At 47.6% G+C, this 20,874-nt stretch overlaps 1 protein-coding gene across 1 annotated transcript in view; it reads left to right on the top strand.

Moving 5' to 3' along the window:
* The first annotated feature begins 8,613 nt into the window (after nt 1-8,613).
* The window catches only part of LOC119383749 (uncharacterized), an 86,370-nt gene continuing 74,109 nt past the window's right edge, over nt 8,614-20,874 (top strand). Inside the window, exon 1 of the mRNA XM_037652049.2 lies at nt 8,614-8,693. The gene's annotated coding sequence lies outside the window, so the exon portion shown is untranslated. The remainder of the gene's footprint in view (nt 8,694-20,874) is intronic.

Raw genomic sequence — 20,874 nt, 5'->3', positions numbered from 1 at the left:
GTATTCGCAATGCCCACGAACTATAGGCTGCGCGCTGTGCGATTCAAGATGGCGCCAGGAGGAGGGTCAACCCGTTTGTTAGCACAGGATGAGTTCATGAACCGGATGAGTTTCACCGGATGAGTTCATGAACTGCAGTGAAATGGATATGAGACCAAAATACTTGCCCGAAGAATGGAAAGTGCAAAATGCTCGCTACCTCATTATTTTCCGCGGTGTTAGAGGTTATATTTCGGCTCCGTTACAGTGCATCAACGATGCTCTACGAAATCCTGTGCGCGCTAGAGAAAACTTATGAACTGAACGGCACTCCAAGTATACCTCCGCGTTCTTCTGAGCTCAGAGAACACTTTGCTTGCAGTGTGTTGCCAGTGCTGCCACCTGTTAACAAAGTAACAAACATGCAGTGCAGCCAGTGCAGCGCTGACGAAAGCAACTCACGGGTGAATTGGACGACGTTGAGAGCGGGGCTGCCGATCAAATTTCGCCAGCTGGGGTCCACTAACGTAGATATAAATATAGTCCTTCAATCAATCACGTTTAATCTCCGCCGGAATGCGTCAGCTGAGGACAAGATTGAGCCCGCCATGCGGCCGGTACTTGGTCGTAGTTCACGATAGCCGTGGAGCGAGCGCAGCCCCGAATGACTGGTCGCTCGCAAGATTCATACAGCTCTTTTCTGACAATATGTAAGGCGCTTTACTTCAGTGTATCACCTACTCATTACGCTCATATTATTCAGTTATAGAAGAGGACATCGCGAGCTCACGCGACACGCCGCGTATAATATTATGGGTTTCATACACTACAAAAACACCAACGGATATTATGTACGAGCGAAATAGCACGAGTTTCGACATAAAGAGACAGACACTAACATTTCACTAACCTGCGTGGCCACAGAAAACTTCGCGGAGCTCAAATGTGTACGCTGTGTGCCAACATTGGCAGCACGACTTGCCCAGGGTGCATCACCACGTATCTTCATGAAAACTTCGCGTCTCGCATGAGAAAATAAAACTGATCTTGTCGCGGACGGCCCGGTTTGTTCACGGATTCACGAAACATGTAAAGTCGTAGTGTTTCGTTCCAACCAACGCGTTGGCAATCGGGCTAGCACAGCCGAACTAGGGGAAGGCGTGGAGGCATTATCTGGGGTGGCCCTTACCTTTATTGCCGGTTGCTCCGATGCGATGACGTCTTGTTGAAGCACGTTGACAGGGGCACCTCGCTTCACAGGACCACCAGAAGACTCCCCTTCTCAGTCTTACCCAACGCCCACTCCTCAATCCTATCGAGTTCACATCCGCCCCCTTTCATGCTATGACATAACTTCAGTGCCCACAAAACATGTGCAAAGGGTCATTGACCATGCTCTGGAAACCAAGGGATACAAAGGGTTCGCAGCATATAAATCGACCAACACGATTACTGTGCACTTGGCATCTCTCAATGATGTGCAGAAAATATGCACTTTAACATCTATACCACTGTCAGAAGATCGGCAGCTGCCTGTGCAGTGCTACTTTGCATCGGGTCCTAATATACAGAGGTGTGTTGTCTATAGCATTGACCCGGAAGACTGCCCTGAAATAATATGTCGCGAATTGAGTTCCACGACGCACAGGGTTCTCGCGGCCAGATTAATGGGCAAAAGTCGCACTTGCTTAGTAACGGTTACAGGGCCCCCACTGTATCCCGGACAAATTTTACTACTACGGGTGTTTATTGGGCCCTAAACCCTGCCTCCCTCGGGCAATTTTCTGTTACCGTTGCTTTCAACGTGGGCACATGCAGACATTTTGCCCACAGCGTACTATTGACCCAGAAAGGCTCACACCAGAGGGAGAACCACGATATCGATGTGACCTATGTAAATCTGATGAGCACGACATGACAAGCATAAACTGTCCGACTAAACAGAAGGCCACAGCGAGACTACGAAAGGCTATACCGAAAAACAATATAATAAGAACTAACAGGCTCTTTGAAGTTCTTGCTGAAGAGCCGGAGGTGCTTCCGGCAGAAGACATACAAGGCCCAGAGATACAACTGTACTCTTCTGTGCTTAAACGTGGGAAACAGTCCCAGACTAAGCAGCAAAAGTTAGCTGCACCATCGCTTGATTCAGATGATGGCCATGATGACATTAACGCTCGGATTGACGCACTGGCCCGAGAGATTGAGAGACTACGCAAACATAAAGAATTGGTAATTCTGCGGCGTCAGAAAACAGGACATACACGCAACGAAACCCCGAGTGCGAATTCCACAGTTACGTCTGCAACCCGCCCGGCACAACAGGTCAACCAAGCTGTTTGGACAGCAGTTTTAGATCAACTTGCTCAACTAACGTTACTCATACAGGATTGCCTGCATCATGGCTAACTCTCTGCAGCAGCTGACACAGGATGGAATTCTACAGTGGAATTGTCGAGGCTTAAGCGCCAAGTTAGGAGAAATTAAAACCAGGCTTCAATACAACAAGCTACTTGTATGGGCACTGCTTATACAAGAGCATAATAAGCTATGCTCCCTACATAATTTTAATGGGTACCATTACCCGTCTATTAGAGATAGACGTGCAACGACAATGGCTTCAGCTCCGGGAAAAGCCGCAGTATATATGTCATCGCATATTCCTCATACAGTGATTAATATGGAACCATGGTGTGGTGAAAATCAAGAAGTTGTCGGTGTCCTGACACGACCATTGAAGACTCCTGTCGTTCTATAGTGTCTTTCTATGCCAGACCACAGCGCACACATTTGAACTTGGGATGGATAGCACATCTACTTTCCACGTACCCGGGCATTCCTATTCTCGTAAGTGGAGATTTCAATGCTCCACATACAGATTGGGGATACAAGTACAACTCCCGAAGAGGATGCCAAGTAAAAAACATAATGACTGATGCCGCGTCTACACTGCTGAATCATCACGCTGTGTCTACCTGTTCTGTACGCACAGTATCTAGAACGCACGCTCCAGATCTCACGTGGTGGTTGGGTCCTGGGACGCCGCAGTGGCGGGTGAAGCCGGATACATGGGGCAGTGATCATATGCCAATCATAATTGGTTTACAAAGAAGATGCATAAAGAAAATTCGACGACGAGTAGCGATCATGCATTGGGATAAATTTCGGGAATCATCGATTGATAAAGTACCCACACAGCCCTCGGAAATTCTTCCCGCTTTACAAGAAGTGCTCCGTAGTAACACAATCATGACCACCGTTGACGAAGGACAACCTGACAACTCTTTTGCAACTTTGGGCAAAGCGACGTCAGACAGAAGTGTATGCGTCGATGAATCCAGATGTACCAGGTAGCCGTGCTCGTGCTAACCATGATAGCAGCAAAGGCGCGTCGGCACGAAAAGCAGCTTTCGCGACGACGGTGGCATGAGGGTGTGAGAAATTTGGATCTGGCATGGGAAACAGAGCACTTTGGCGTACGTTCCGGTCGGTGGAACGTGGTCCCAAGCAACCTGACCCTGCAGCAAGCGTTAGGTTAGCGATGCAAAGTACTCCACAAGAATTTGCAGAACAGGCTGCGAGAACATTTTTCTCAAAGTATGACAGCGCACCATCTATAAACTGCTCCGAAATCGACGAGTCTGACCATAGTGCCACATCGGATATATCCAGTCCTTTCAGCACGGCCGAACTAATAGCGGCGATTGAAACTTCGCACAAAGGAACAACACCTGGTCCCGACGGTATTCCTTACGAAGTTTTCAAGAACATGGAAGGTGAAGCTCTTGGCGCACTTATGCAGGCTATTAATAAAGTATGGGAGACTGGGGACATCCCATCTGATTGGAAACATTCAGTTGTTGTCCCGATTCCAACACCAGGAAAGTCTCCAAATAACCTGCTAGCTTTACGCCCAATTTCACTGACTGCGACCGTCTGCAAGCTCGCTGAAAAGATGCTGGCCACACGTATTTCCTGGTGGCTTGAACGAGAGAATAAATACCATCCGGCTCAAATTGAATTCCGTTCTTATTTGGGAACTGAAGATGGACTTTCTATCTTGTCGGACGATATTTTACAGGTTTCACCACACAGCCACGCAGTACGCACGGCTGTAGCAACCAACATAACGAAAGCTTATGACAATATAGACCATGAAGTCATTATTTCCAACCTCATCGAGCTGGGACTTCCGCCGCGGGTCGTAAGATTTATTTACTCTTTTCTTCACAACCGCACATTTGCTATAAGAGTAGATGGAAAGCCAGAAGTTTGCTTCACGTCCAACAGAGGTGTCCCACAAGGTTCCGTTTTGGCTCCTCTTCTGTTCAACGTTGCGCTAATACCTCTAGCTTGGCAACTACACCGGATTCCAGACGTGAAGTTTCTAATATATGCTGATGATGTGACTTTGTGGTCTGTGCATAAAGACGTCTCACGACAAGCTCAACAGCTTCAGCAAGCCCTTGATGTACTTGAAAACTACACTCGGAACGCAGGGTTAGACATTTCCGCCCAAAATTCAGGCTATGTCGTGGTGGCTAACAAGGCAGGACGCAGAAAGATCACGCAGTGCCCCTTTACATTTACACTTGGTACAGTGACAATTCCTGAGGCTTCGGAGGTCCGCATACTGGGTCTTGACAATCATCGGTCCGGCAATGGTGCGCACTGGCTCCGCAAAGTCAGGCAGAGTTCCACAAAAACGCTTCATCTGATTCGCCGCATTGCATCAAAGGCAGCTGGAGCTCGTACTGATATAGCTCGACGGCTCGTACGCACAGTTCTACACCCAAGAATTGTATACCAGGCGCAATTTCAACATTTAACTTTGGCACAGCTGGCACAGTTGGAGACTATTAACCGTGATGCCATGCGCACAATAACAGCGTTACCCCGCATCACCCCGATACCAACTTTACAAGAGCACGCCCAGCTTAACACAATTGCAGAGCTAATTTCGCAAAGTGAAAAAGCGCGTGAAGAAAATAAAGCAACTTGTTCCGGTTGTTGCTGCGTTGCATGCCCACTTTCAACGCGGGTCTCCCATTGACCACAAGTCCGATACGATGCCTCCCTGGGAATTCACCACCATCACATCAAATAAGACAACCAAGTTACGGCGCAGTGATACATCAGGTATTATTCACGAACGCTCTATCATCGAAGCATCATGAGTTAACGTCTGCAAAGTCTATACAGATGCTGCCATCCTACAAGACGGCGGAAGGACATCATTCCTTAGTACCACGCATAATTTCATCAGTGGTCACCAGCATTATCTATCTACGGAAGCCAGTCCTCTTGTAATGGAACTTGAAGCCATCCATGACGCAGTGCGGGATGTCACCTCTAAGCTGTCTACAATTAAGCAACTTGACGTATTCACCGATTCTTTAGCGGCTGTCCAAGAACTCAAGAAAGTTCACAAGGTGATGGAAATCTGCGAGGCGATACATAAGATGAACCGTAATACAGCCGCTTGCGTCAGGGTACACTGAATTCAAGGCCATGCTGCGAACCCTCACAATACTGCTGCTGACCAACAGGCACACTGCCCTCCTAATACAGACCTCCCATCTATTCCCCTTCCACCTCAACCCCTAAATACACTCCGTGCCCGTAAAAATGTTCTCCGGCAGGATAGACGCGCTCTTATCCCACCGTGTGTCTGCTCTCTCCCCCTTCACCTTACTAGGGCGGAGGAAATCGTGCTTAGGAGGCTTCGGGCAGGGGTGCCCCTTACACCAGCTGTTCTCTCAACATGGAACTGGTCGCATTTACCAGTTGGTGCTACGTGCCCGTACTGTTCTGTTCCAGTGATGCAAGCAGATGCATACCACCTTATATAGACATGCCAAGGATTACAGTCGGAACGCTCCCGTCATCTCCTGCAAGTTGGTCTTCGCTACAGTGACACAAACAGTTATGACCGATGGATACATGACAACACATTCCACAAGACACTTCTTCACTCCATACACAACACCGGCCTAACGGCGCACATTTAACACAAATATACATAACAAATATTATGCCTTAAGGGCAAGTCTATGTCGCAAAAAAAAAAAAGAAAAAGAAAGCCGAACTAGGGAGAGGCTGTCGGTTTATCGTCTGCTAACCCTCCTCCTGACATCCGCTTGGTGGCGTGACAGTCTATGGGCATTGCGTATAGCTATGGAGAAGGAGAGCGCAAATGCTGCTCAACGGCGCAGAAGAGCGGAGAAGCTTAACTGATCGGATCTCGAAGTAGTTGCCTGGCAAAATAAATGTACATGTGCCACATAATACATATACCGTGTGTGTGTCGTTGGAGCAGCAGTAAGCATGATAATCGCGCTAATCCTAGGCAATCAGGAAAAGCTAAGAATAATTAGCTCAACGTTTACTAACACTATGTTATCCTGGCATAGCCGAGCTAAGCCGCTGCAACATTTTTAGGGGCGAAGCTCCTTAAGGCAGCACCCGTTCGTCCCTCGTAGTCGTAGTCGTAGTGCGTAACCAGTCTTACGCTTTGACCTCCAAGGTGGTGCCGGTGGGAGATTTTTCCTGTGCGTTGTTGAACAATAAAAAATTCGCAGCGTTAGCTAAAAGCCGACTTCTTCTGTCTCTCATTCCCATTAGCAGCCATTCTTTACCTCCAAGGTAGTGCCTGGTGAGATTTCTCCTGTGCGTGATTAAACAATAAAAATTTTGTTCAAAACGCCGTTGATTGATGAAATAAACCAACGAAAGACGCCAGATGCTTTGTAAAAGCAAAACGAAAGAACGCCAGATGTTTCTAAAGCAAAACGAAAAGACGCCAGCTGCTTAACGAAAGACGCCAGATGTTTTCTAAAGCAATGGTTTTCTAAACAATGAAAATTCACAGCGTACATGCAAAATTAAAGTGAGCTTCAAGTCGTCATAACTCATCGAACCTTTAGTATAAACGCGCCCGATCTCACGTCGATGATGATGTACTGGGCAGAATTCACGGAAGATTCACGGTTTACCGATGAACCTCCGCAGCTTCGCCCACTCATCATCATTCACTCCGTGGATATGCTGTGATTTTTTTTACATGATCGAAGCGTCTTGCGTCACTAAAGCAAACATAATAAAAAGCGCTAGACGTGTCTTATTATAACAGACTGGCGTTCCGCGTAACGAAATGAGAGATGAAGCAATTATAACCTGCGTGACGTAATCACTGCCGGCTCTCTCAGAAATGCAGGTGCAGCATTTGCTACAATAAATGATGTCGGTTGACTTCCATGTGTATTAAGTTAGATTAGTCTCAGGTTCACTGAATCGCCACAAGATGAGCTCTAGAAGATATAGTCGTGCAGTGTGCGACAAAATGTTTTTGCGCCCTCCTCAGGAAGCACTATAGATGCTCTGGAAAGTCGCCCTTACGGATGGAACTGTTCAAACATAGTGACAGGCCAGACCATGGTAAGTAACACGAAGTTAAAGCAAAAACGTAAACATCGCTACCGAAAACGTAGGCACGTGGGCTGCGCAATGATTACGACGTATAATAAAGCACCAAACATTTTACATCTTCTCATTCAATTTTTCTCCTCATCGTGTCAGCTTCCAATGTTGGAACGCGTTGAAAGTTCTCATGAGATAGGACCACCCGCACTGGGCAAGCACTAGAGAGAGCGAGAGAGAAAAACTTTTATTTATGCAGGCCTAAAGGATCGTCCTCGTTGGGTGGTGCCCTTAGTTGAGGGCCCCATTGGCCCGCGCCACGCCACGTGATATCGAAACAGCAGGGTTAGTGACAAGTGTGTGGCATCAAGAATCACTGTCACGTTCTTCAGCCTCCCGTTACACGATCCGCACCCATCCTTGTCGCAGCCCAAAAGCTGACACGGAAGCTATAAAGCCCGATGACAATTCTTTTGGTCACGCAGTCATTCGTGGCGTTCGGGTTTTTATTCTGTTTCAGGAATACTGCTGGCTTGGGACGGTTCCAAGCACTGTAGCCAAAGAGGGAAAAAAAAGCCACTTCACCGCCTGGCAAATTCTGGATCTGTGAAATGCTGGAACGCACTGGAACAGCTATCGAGGCAGTCTACCGGGTTCCTCCGACGGCTACAAATGGACACTTTGCTGTCGCCTGCTAAGACTATCACGATGAAGTTCGGGAGTCGTCGAGGCTGCATCTGGTCCTCCACATCAAGTCTTTCTTACACTCCTTCCATGTTAGGGACAATTATTATAGTCGTTTATGAAGTGTAGTCCAGAAACCTTACCTCCACTGTTTTTTTTTCCTTAAAGCATACCTCGTCCCTTCCACACATGTGCGATAGCGTGACATAAAAATATCAATTCGGCGCTGCTTCTGTATAGTTGTTCCCTCGCCCGCATGCGTTTAACCTTTTCGCCTTCTGCATACGTCAGTAATCGTAGGAGGCAAACCAAGATGCGATATGGCATCATTTCACAATCGCAAGCTTATCTGCGCAGTCGCAGGGACTAAAAAAACTATTGGAATAGAACGGTAAACGATGCTGCTCGCCTCGTAGGAACGAATGCTGTAAGGTGGGAAGCTATCGTGCAGCAAATCAATCCCGGTGGGCCTTTGGGTCCGAGAAGAATCGGTCGCTCTGCTTGCAGTGCAGACGAAAAAGCCATCCATGCCATCCCCCAGAAAAACGTTCTACCAGTGCATTTCGAAGAGCGGACATGGTATAAAGTTGTCTGCCTACGCCACGTGCCTGGTAAGTGTCCGTCTAGCTGTTTTCATGCATGCAATCTGTTGCAAAAGTGAACGGGTATCTGTCAGATTCTCGGCGTTGCTGTTGCGACCACCCGTCTCGAAAGCACTGCCCGGGAAGCCCGCAGGCGTGTCGGTATACACACAGCCGAGGCGTCCAATACATCACATTTCGCTTAACGAAAGCGCTGGCAGACTTTTGTGATGCACTCAAATATCTCTGACTCTCGTTGCAGAGCCAGCCTTAGCACTCACGCCTACAACGCCGTAAAAAGTAGGCAGCATACCTGAGCAATTCCTTCGGCTCTGAGCCCATTAACTGCTACGACAGTATATCTTCAAACTACCGAATGTCCGGCATTCTTTTTCAAAAATAGAGTACAGTCGGAATAACACTTGTCCAGAGCGGCCAGTCGGAAGTTTCAGCGTCCGTTTTTGCGATATGCAGAGACCGACGCCGTAATGATAGCAAACAACCATACCACATGACAGATCCTTGTGCTATAATTCAGACATGGACGGGAGCTTCTATAGCTAACACGAGGTAGAAGCTGCGGACGGCGCCAGCGTCCACAGTCACGCGCTCGACCACTCTAGACGAGTGTGATTATGACTGTATTACAATCTATACGTTGAGAACTGTGCGGTATCGATGTCATTAGAGGTGCCTGCATCCATTGTTTAGAGGTCGTTCTCGAGCAGCTGTTAGACGGTTAGCTCATACGCGTGACGTTTACTGTCTATGGTCACATCCATGCGGGGAAACGATGTTTGTGGAGGCCATACTTGAAGCCTGCGGATTCTTGACATTGTAAAGTATACCTCACTTGAGCCGCTGTTTTCACGAGCGTGCCAACGAGGAATCGCACTCAAACGCACCGCCATCTTCTGAAGAACTTCCATATACTATGCACGCAGATTGAAACTTCGTCAAGCACAACGTTTTTCGGTTTTTGCCTCCGAAATACATGTACCGGCGTCACTGATCAGTCTCTGTGATGCACAACACCATGTCGCAATTGCCCAGAATTGTTTGTGAGTGATTGCTCATTGATTAGCACAATCGGATCTCGAAGACCAATGCCTAACGGGCAAGGGCCTAAATCCCAGCGGAACCGTCAGAAAAAATCTATTCTTCACGCTCTGTCAAAGGCGAATGCTCTGCCAGAGGCAAAGGTGGCGAGTTGCCGAACGACAAAAAAAAAAAAAGTTCCGTGTCGTCGCTGACCACCGCGGTAGTCGTCTGCATAGTGGGGCGGATGTACAGACTATGACAAACCAAACCACGGTCGTCAGCCATGTAATTTTTTCTTTCATATCGCGACGCCACTTTCACACAGTTCCTTGTTGTGTCCTCTTGAAACTGATGTTTCCATGCTTATGGCTTGCTGATTCTACTCACCACGATGAAAGAGATAAGTTAATCCAGACCTTAAAACTATGCAATGATTCGGCCAACTCAAAAACGAGTGCATCGATAAAGGCTCCGTTTTGTAACCAACCGCTTACTCAAGAAAGAGCACGTCACCGCACTTCTGCGCTGATATATGGGACCCACTTTCGGATTTCGTTGGGTTGATCACGATTATCATGGTCGCCCTTTCCCGCCGTATCAAGGCGCATGGTTTCGTCATCATTCGAAGGTGAAGCCAAGAATATTGCGATATAAAACATGCGCTACTGCATTGGCGATTCCTGCTCTTGCGTTTGACAATGTAAATCATGATTTGGAACCTGCCCCTCACAGACGCATGATTCTGGAAACATTTTTGAAGAAAAACGGTGCACAAGAATCGTTCACAAAAAGAGAGGGCCAATAAGTTCATGTTACCAATAAACTTTCATTTGTGAGTGCATAGCTGTGTGTCTTCCCTCTCATTTTGTCTACATTTTGTGCACTGTTTTTCTTCAAGAATGAACAAGCACCAAGTGGCTCAACTTGCCATTTTGTTACAGCATTATGGAAACAGTATAAACGCTGGGAAACGTTCCACGTTGCTCTTTTGTTTCCAGCCATAGCCCTGTGTCAATGCACATCATAGGGGACGGCAGCTCCCTTGCGAACAGACTGGACGGAGCGAAAGTGCTGGTGATTATTAGTCTAAAAGATCCAAGGTTCACTGCTATCTGCCCTGAAAGCAGGGGTACGTATGCGCTAGGCGTTTAGTCCGCTTATGTGTACCGCACTACTACGATATACACGCTTGGCCACCGTAGCCGTATCTCATATACCGTCGAAGATGAATGAAATATGAACAGTACGTGCACCCGAAGCGTAACAGAAGGTATGGTACTCACAGTAGGTCACTCATCGTTACCTAAATACGCGCGCCAAAGGATTCAAAACCTCATTAAAATAATTCAATTGAGGTATTTTAGGCGAAAACCCTAATTACCTCAACAAACGCGAAATTTGACCGTCGGGGACGAGGGATGGAAAACATCACGTGATGGCGCCACCATATGGCGTCACGATGACTCCACAGATCGCGAAAAATTGTGGCGTCATATGAGGTCACGTGACGTAGCGTCACATGATGACGTCATCACATGACTTCGTAGCTTGGTCAAAGGTGGGCCGATCACGGAGCCAATGCAAAACCAGGCGAGGTGCCCCCGATCTTGGAGGCAGTGAAGGAAGCTTTCGAAGGGTGGCGGGGCAGGGTGAATACAGCGACTGATAAGAAAAAAAAGACGGCTTTTGCCTTCCAGCCGTCTTAAGTGAATCCATAAGGGACTCTGTGGGATTTCTTCCACAGAAAGCGTGGTTTATCCCTCTACATTGGTACTGTCGTCTCCATAATATTGATGAAACCATAATACTATAGCGAACACGCACTACAGACTTCACAGAACAACACAGGTCAAGTGTGTTCGCTTGTATTATTGATTCAAAAAGTCAGTACCGACTAGCCCAGCTAAATGCATTAACGAGTTATATCCTAGATATTGTTGGATGCTTGTTTCATCACCTGACTCTGTGGAGCAGTTATTGAGTAGTGTTAATATCCCCGCACTTTTTGTCACATCGATCCTTGCACATGTGGATGAACATGAGTGGCCGGTGGTGCGCTGTACCGTCCGTTTTAGGGGCGAAGCTCCTCTTAGTCTAGCCTTGTCACATCTCCGCTGTCCGGCGTAACCACCTTTGCAAACTGCACACTACTTCGTTTTTGCGAGCATCGCACTACGACCCATCACCGATCCTTTGCAAACTGCCCACTACTTCGTCTTTGCAAACATGCCACTACGATCCATCACCGATCCATTACTTCACCGACCATAAAGCCGCTATAATGAAGGGGGAACGGAAGACACCTTTGCAAACTGCCCACTACTTCGTCTTTGCAAACATCCCACTACGACCCATCACCGATCCATCACTTCACCGACCATAAAGCGGTTATAATGAAGGGGGAACGGAAGCCACGTCTAGCTACCACTTACGATTAATAAAATTTCTTGTATAAATATATACAGTGTTTGTCGCGTCTTTGATATGTACTGGGCTATCGCTTTGATTACTGCTGGGCGAAACCACTGAAGATTTCACGGTGTCACCATGATTGCTTCAGGAGCTTCGCCCAAGCTCTTCATCATTGACCTGTGGATATGCTGTGAATTTTTAGGGGCGTAGCTCCTCTTAGTCTAACGTTGTCCCATGTCAGGCGTAACCGCGGCAGTATCTCCCGAACAGTATAATAGATGGCGCTGTCCCATAGAGATAGAAAAAATAAACAAAAAATAAAAAACAAATAAAAATAAGAAATAAACATACAAAATAAAAAATAAATTCATAAAAATAAAAGGTAAAACAAAACAAAAATAAATAAAAAATATAAAAATAAAAAAGGAAAATAAAAAAGATGGAAAAACGGGAAAAGAAAAATAATAAAAGCGGCGTATCGCTTTGATTCCTGCTGGGCGAAACCACTGAACATTTCACGGTGTACACATGATTGCTTCAGGAGCTTCGCCCAAGCTCTTCATCATTCGCCCGTGGATATGCTGTAATTTTTTTTTACTCGTGCGTCGTGCGCCTCAGCTCGTACGTATTTCATTATTTCATTCGCTCTCGAAAATACTCATTCATAAATGCAGTTGTATGAAAACAGGCAAGTATGCGCCCGGAGTATCTACATTTATCGATGCGGAGTATCTCGTTCTATGCCGGTAACGATTGGCCATCGTGCGCTGATCTTAAGGCGAGAGCCTTGGATGCCTCATCAAACGCGAAAAGTGACCGTCGGCGGCGTCAACACGAGAGACGCCAAAAATGATCACGTCATGACGCCACCCTATCAGGTCATCATGACGTCACATAACACGACGTCACACGATGACTTCATCACATGATATCGCCGCTTGGTCAGGTGGGCTGATCGCGGAGACACTGCAAAACCACGGGGGTGCAGAAAGCTTTCGGGGGGGGGGGGGGGCGAGATAAATACAATCGAATGAGGAGGAAAAGAAGATGGCTTTCGACTTCGAATCATCTTAAACAAACGCGTAAGGGATCGTGTCACTTTTTTTGGTTATCGGAGAGATTATGACGCATCGTGCTGCGTACGACGCTCTGGAGCTAGGAACACAAGACTGATACAAACGTGTCGGCACACGCCTACTTGAATGAAAAGCACGACGGAAACCCGGTGGTTAACCTGCCGTTAGTTCTGACGCACTTAAGCAATAATAAAGAGCGCAAAAAAAAAGATGGAACAGAAAGGCGCTCATATCAGTCCTGTATCTGTGCGGCTTTCTGGTGTTCACTCTTCTTTGTGCTGTTTAATCTTTCTGAAGTATGAACAAACTCGCCCAACATCCGTTTTAGCTCTTGACGTACGTATAACCGATGGGAGCTACCTTGAGGAACTTGCAGAAAGCAACAACACTTGCAGCGCTTCCGCTGACCAAGACAAATAGGCCTGTTTTTCTTGTTTGTTTGTTTGTTTGTTTTCGACGGAGGAGGAAAGGAGGAAAAGGCCGGGAGGTTAACAAGACGCGCGTTCGGTTTGCTACCCTACACTGGGGGAAATAAGGGATTAAAAGAAAGAAGAGGCAAGAAGCTGCTATCAGAGTTGAACTTTTCGGAAGCTCAGTAATGCACCTACCAGAATAATTCGGCGCGCTACTGTCGTACATATATCGTCATCGTAATTATCTGTGGCTCCAATTATCTGCGGCTCCATTATACATCATCGCGTCGGTCAGGTGAGGAGGCCCGGCCTCCTTTATTCGCGTTCGTGTGTGCGTGCATATGCAGGGTGTTGTTTTGTAGACAATGCAGACTTTTAAAATAAACATCCTATGCTGCAGCCAGGCTGCGGTCGTTCTCGCGCATGAACTCTGCGTTTAATAGTACACGTTGTTGGGCTAGTTGGTTCATAATCTTCAAAATTGGTTAGCGCGAAAATGGACAAGGATTGAGAAGGAACACTGATGAGAAGCGCCTGTCCTGTACATCAGTGTTCCTTCTCAGTCCTTGTCCATTTTCGCGCTAGCCAATTTTGAAGAACTCTGCGTTTAGACGGAGATACTTTGTCGCAGCTACAGTGACACTGAAGAGACGAATTAACATAGTCTAACTTTTTTTAAATTATGTCTTGAGAACATTTGTTTATATGGCAAAGTTGCAGACCGTCAAGTTTACGGCATAATCATGTTTTAGAGATGACAATAGTTGCACAAGACAGGGCCGCGCCGCGCCTTCCTTCGAATGTCGTCACTTCCTTGTCACGAGAAGTTCCGGTCTGGCGTAAAAGCTGGGCCGCATTTCCTGCACGCCGGGTGCGATCAGTTTCAGTATTCGTATTACCATTCGATGTTGAATATCTCACATTGCGTGCAAGTAATGTCATTTTTTCAAAAAAATCTGTGTTTCATAAATTGCGACGGCCTACAACTTTTCCTTATAAACAAAGACCCTGAAGTTACTAATCTCAATAATAAAAAATTAACGAGTTTTGTTAATTACTCACTTCAATATCCCCGAAGGGGCGTCTGCGTGAGCAGGCGTTCGGTGAGCGGCGTCACCACGGACCCGAGCCAACGGGGGGTTTCGACACCCTCCCATGCCTAGCCGTGCGTGGCTTTGCCGTGTCCGGGAAAAAGGGGATCCTGGGGGTTGAGGCGACGCCGGGTGATTGGACCTTCAAGCGGTATTCACACGGGGGCCAAATCCTCGGGGGATAAAGGCGGAGCCTAGTGACGTCAACTCGCGAGGAGAATTCGCCACAAATGTCCCCCACTCACACGGACGAGGTGAACGTAGGGGGAGACCAGTGTTACCGCACTACTCTTGCTGCTGACGACGAGCTGCAGATGACCCCAGCTGCAGACTGGACACCCACTGCGGGAGAGGTTCTTTGCAGTACGTTCCACATGGGTCTCTTTTGCGCATGCGTGGCCACGCCTGGCAAACATGGGCATCGCCCACCTCACTCAAACGCAAGGCCTTGGAAAATATGGGCAGCGCGCGCTAGCACACGCCGCACGCCGACGGTTATGAGGACCCAACTAAAAATGTCGCTCTACAAAAGCCGAAATGAAGCTTAGAAGAATAGAAAAAAGAGACGAAGGTGCCCAAGCGGGCACATTTGAATGATGTATTGGGAGTGCAGCTGTTACGATGGGCGATTATATGCGCTGCGCGCAGGCATCCGCAGCCGCCCGCGACCCGTGCACCTTACTTGATGAAAATAGAGGATTTTAGTCTCCGGCACACTGCTATACGCAAAACGCTTTGCGTGTACTGGAAAACCGGGTGTGAACTGCGCATGCGCACGCCCGGTAAACATGGCCTCGCCACCGAAAGCGACTGCCGTCCACTTCGAATCTATCAAGGGGCCGTCGCGCGCTCTGTCGCTCGTTATTTCCGAACTGATGCTTTTATTTGCTTTAGACTCACGTCCTTAAGCTTAGACAGCAAAGTATTCGTGCCGATTCGGCACCGCTTTCGAGTCATATTCAAATAATAAATGTGTAGGATTAGCGAGTGAGGATCCCGGAATCTCGCAGGAGATACACTATACGTTTGTTAGTTGTTTTTATCCTCCATAGCTGGCGCCACTTGACGTGGCGGCAGCTATGGTAGCTACGGCACACGCCATCCGGTATTACGCTACGCCTTCGCGTTACCGGAATACCGGAACGACTGAAATCCTCTATTAAGGGTCTGCGCTTGTGCTGCTCCACTCCATCCGATACAATTGTTACTTCAGTACATTTTGAAGGTGAAAACTTCAGCGCTACGCGCACTGCGCCTGGCTCTGCGCCTGGCTCGTCTGATCGTCTGAAAACTACGCGCACTGCGCCTGGCTCGTCTGATCTCTTTATAATTCGTCCTCGTTTGTGCTGAAGTTCTTACCTGCAAGGTTATGCAGCAACTAGGCCTATTAACGGTGAGCGTTTGAACGGGTTAGTGATTCATCTAGAACGTCGTCTTGATGGCTTTCACCTTCCAGTCGTCTCAGGCAAATGCGTAAGGGACCCCGAGTTTTTATTGTACTTCAGCACAGGCCATTTCAGTGGGGCATCTTCTTAGCACCTCCATACGGTAAACGCCGTAAATACGGCAACATCTACCGCACGCAAATGTCAGTTGCCTGTCTATGCAGTAAGAAAGGCGACACGTTACGGTATTCATAGGCGTGCGCACAGGGGGGGGGGGGGGCGGCCGCCCCACCTAGTCACCTAGGAGGGAGGGCGCGAAATATGTCCCATACATACACCCCCGTAGTCACCCAAGAGGGGGGGAGCGCAAAATCTGCCTCGTACGTTGACTTGGTAGGAGGGAGGGCGCTGCGATTAACCTTCGACCCCCCCCCCCCTGATGGGGAACCCTGCACACACCTATGACGGTATTACCGCATGGCTGTCAGGCTGGGCTGATACTGGGTTTCAGCTATGGTGCGCTGCTGGGGCGGATGCGGGCATATGTCGGCACAAATTGTGGACCTCACTCAGACTAAGACTCGCTAAAATTTTCCTTAGCCGAACTCACTCGGACTCACACTCACGAAAATTTTCTTCGACCGGACTCACTCGGACTCAATCTCACCAAAATATCATTCACCTTGACTCACACAGACTCAGACTCGTGGCTCGATCCGAGCCTGAGTGAGTACGCCGACCTATGGCTGCGGGTTCACTAAATAGCGCATGTACTGCGAGGCATGTAGATGGGCACCGAATGCATGCAAGACGGCCACGTGTGTAGAAGCAAAATATTTTGAAAAAAAGAAGCACCATTAGCAGCCGTGCTGACCACTTTATGAACGTTGGCAGACCCAAGACAAACTCGCCTGTTTTCTTACGAAATTCACAAACACTTCAGCTGTTTGCCGTAGTAATAGGCATGCAAGAATGAGAAAATGTGAACTGCTGACCACGGGGCATCAAGAATCAGAATACAGTTTATTTTTGTTAGCGCTTAATTATTCACTAATAAACACAGTACACAGAAGGTCTGATATTTGAGGGCTTGCTGTACCAAGCAGCAAGATTAATGCTGCCACAAGAGACGCATCAGTGGCAGAGTCTACATCTCACTCAATATTACAAATGAATGTCAAGAATTGTTCAATCATCATAAGAATAATATTTAAAAACAATGAGTCGCATACACGAGGTAAATACACATTGGTCGTACAGAAATGTATATGTGTCATAAAACAATTAATACTGCGCCAACACTATAAAAATAAAACTTGAAAGCAATGAGCGATATACACAAAGTAAAAAATCCGGCAGATCCCACGCACTGTGGGAATCGATGTAATGCGAAGCAGCCAGCAAAGAGCTGCATACATCGCCTTGTTTGTCTTTGAGCCAAATGAAATCATTCATCCCATGGCATCTAGTCCACCATATATCGCATGTTTGCCAAGCACGCATGCATGCACAATCTAGTATACACCATGCCTATGAAGCGCATATTCTGGTATATACAATGCATGACGTCTCTTTTATGTTCATCAGGCACTTGTGTCATGCCGTAGCAATTTTAGTATATATCCAGTTAACAAAACGGCCGGAAGCGCACCATGACAGTGGCATGTAAATCATACCGTACATGACACGCATAACATGATTCCCATGTTAAGACCTCTCATTTATGTTCATCATACACTCATATCGCGCAATACCAATTTTGGTGTATATCAAACGAGCGAAATGGCCGCGAGTGCACCATGAGTATAGTATATATATCATGCCATACATGGCATGCATGTCATGGCTTTTCATGTTACCACCTGTCACTAATGTTCTTCATACAGTCACATCGCGCAATACCAATTTTGGTGCATATCAATCTAGCGAAACGGCCATGAGTTCGCCATGAGCATGGCATGTAAATCATGTCGTACATGTCATGCATGTCATGATTTTCATGTTACCACCATTCATTTACGTTCGTCACACAGGCGCGTCGCGCAATACCAATTTTGGTATTGGCCTCGAGGCCCACCACTGGAAACGCCGGCGCCACCGTCGGTGTGACGTGCTTGGCAGGATCACGTGGTCTCAGCGGCCGCGTCGGCTGCTTGTGGCGCACTGCCGCGTGCTTTGAAAACGAGTTTCAAGTCCCACATGCGCTGCTGTCTGTTCAAATTCGGAAGTTTTCTCTCATTTTCTACTCAATTGAAACCATTGTAATAGAGTGGCTGCCTCCGAAGGCGACGAACATGGGGCTCTACCGCTCGGTGCCGCGGTGCCGCGCTTACGCAAAGGAGCCCAGTGTCAGCCTGCACTGGTAACCGCGGGACAAGAAACAGCGTGGATCATGGGTTGTAAAGCTAAGAACCGGCAAGTAGCCATCCGCTACGAGTCTTGTGTGCAACAAGCACTTCCGCGACGAAGACTTTTGTTACTGCTTCGGGCCTGCGATGTTCGGTGAATAGCAGACAGCGCGCACTGAGACGATGGCTCGCGCGCGCTTCCCGCCGGCAAATGATGCTTATCTGCCACAGGATGGTAAAAGCGCTACCCTTTACCACTAGCGATGTCATATCAGAACCCTCCAATGCGACCTCTTGATCGTCGGCCCCGTGCTCAGCGTCCACAAAATCGGCTGCAGATGCGCAAGTCATTGTTTAGATACGTTGCACAGGGTCCCTTATGCATTCGTTAAAGATGACTGGAAGGCGAAAGTCATCTTCTTGTCAGTCGATGTACTGATTCTCCCGCGGCCCCCTCCAAAAGCGTTCTGCACCTAACGCGGTTTTGCACGGCCTCCGTGACCGATCACGGAGGCAATGCAAAGCGACCATGACGTGTGAATACGTCATCAGGTGACGTCACATTATGTGACGTCATAATGACGCTACATATTTTGGCGATCTGTGACGTCATGATGACGTCATATGGTGACACCATCACGTGACGATTATTTTTTGCATCACTCGTGTTGACGCCGCCGACGCGGGACGCCGACGGGCAACCTTCCTATTTGATGAGGCATGCATTGCTTCATAAGCTACATAAATTTTGCATTGCCTCCGTGATCGGCCCACCGGCCAACCCCATGTATTTTTTTGGAGCCTCATTTATTTACGCGGGAAAGATGCCACCCTGTTGGCATTAGACACGACACTGCTGCCAAAATTGCTGGGGTACATGCCAAATAATTACTATCCTGTTTTGCGGCTGTTGGTTGCTGCAATAACTTCTATTTTATTCACCGCTATTTCAAGTTCATGTGGGTCCTAGTTCACAGCCGACGTTTGCAGAACAAGTCCGCAAACGTTACTGTATTTTCTTTCTTTTCCTAGGCGTCGCATGCTACTACATGCTCGGTCTCGTCGACTGGTTCTTCTTCCACCAGCAATCTCGAAGTGGTGAAGCTTTGGTCTATGAATTTGTTGATGACAGAGAGCGGCAAGTTCACTGGAATGCAAACGGAACGATAATTAAGGAGCATTAAAAAAAGGCGTCGCATTTGCTCACGTTTTGTGTGAGCACCAAACGAAACGAATGCGCGGAATAAAGAAACATATATATATAAGTAGCGGCATTTGCCCACTGAGAAGACCGATCAATACGCAGTGCGGGACAACTTGTCAAATGACATTGAAACGTACCCGAATTTAGACCAAAAAAGAAAAAAAAAACCACTGAATCGTCGGGACGGCAGATCACAAAGTTGCCATGCGCACCGAAGCCGCAGTTCTAAGGAAATTGTTTTTGAACTGCTCTGATAGCGTCCGCGCAACAGTAGTTGTTTGTTTACTCACAAATTCTCATATTTTGCGGCCTAAAGTTCACAGCGCGGTGCCAAAATGCGCTCGTAGCAAAAGCGAAACCATCAGTACGAACATACATGCAGACGCTCATACATGCAGAGGCACCGTCAGTCGTCGCGAACCCGTGCGAACGCTGGCTTGGGGCTTCTTTCTGTTATGCTCCGTTTGGTTATACAGGCAGTCTACTCTAACGAGATATTTCACAGTTTGCACTCAGAGAGTGACTGACTACCTTTCACGCAAGAAGCCGGTTCAGGGGTCTCCAACGCGGTGACAGCGTGAAGCGGGTGCTCGGTTTACTGCGAAGAGACAGCGACTGTTGACTATCTTGTGCTTTCAGTTCGTCGAAAATGATTATTTTGACATTAAAGAACACAGTTCATTTCGAAAGCACTTACAGAAATGCTCTGGAGGGCTTCCGCGAGGTGTTTTTGTAGAGCGCCGACAGCAAAACCTATGGGGAGCGCGCCGGCGGTATCCTGCCTAGCACGTAATCGAGGCGCGTCCGACAGAGGGCGACTCCGTAACTCCTCGAGGCCAATATATCAAGCTAGCGAAACGGCCGCGAATGCACCATGAGCGGGGCAGTTAAAACATGACATACATGACATCATGTCAGGGTTTTTGTGTTACCACCTGTTATTCATGTTCGTCATACAGTCGCGTCGCGCAATGCCAATGTTGTTATATATCAAGCTAGGAAAACAGTCGCGAATGTATCATGAGTGTGACTTGTAAATCATGTCGTACATGACCTGCATGTCATGATTTCCATGTTACCACCTCTCATTTACGTTCGTCATACGGTCTTGTCGCGCAATACCGATTTTGGTGTACATTATGCAAGCGAAACGGCCGTGAATGCGCCATGAGCGTGGCATGTAAACCATGACATACATGTCATGGATGCCATGGTTTTCATGCTATCACCTGTTATTCATG

The sequence above is a fragment of the Rhipicephalus sanguineus genome, chromosome 2 (assembly GCF_013339695.2).
Source record: "Rhipicephalus sanguineus isolate Rsan-2018 chromosome 2, BIME_Rsan_1.4, whole genome shotgun sequence".
Taxonomy (NCBI): domain Eukaryota; kingdom Metazoa; phylum Arthropoda; class Arachnida; order Ixodida; family Ixodidae; genus Rhipicephalus; species Rhipicephalus sanguineus.
This window is presented reverse-complemented; position numbering and strand designations above follow the sequence as displayed.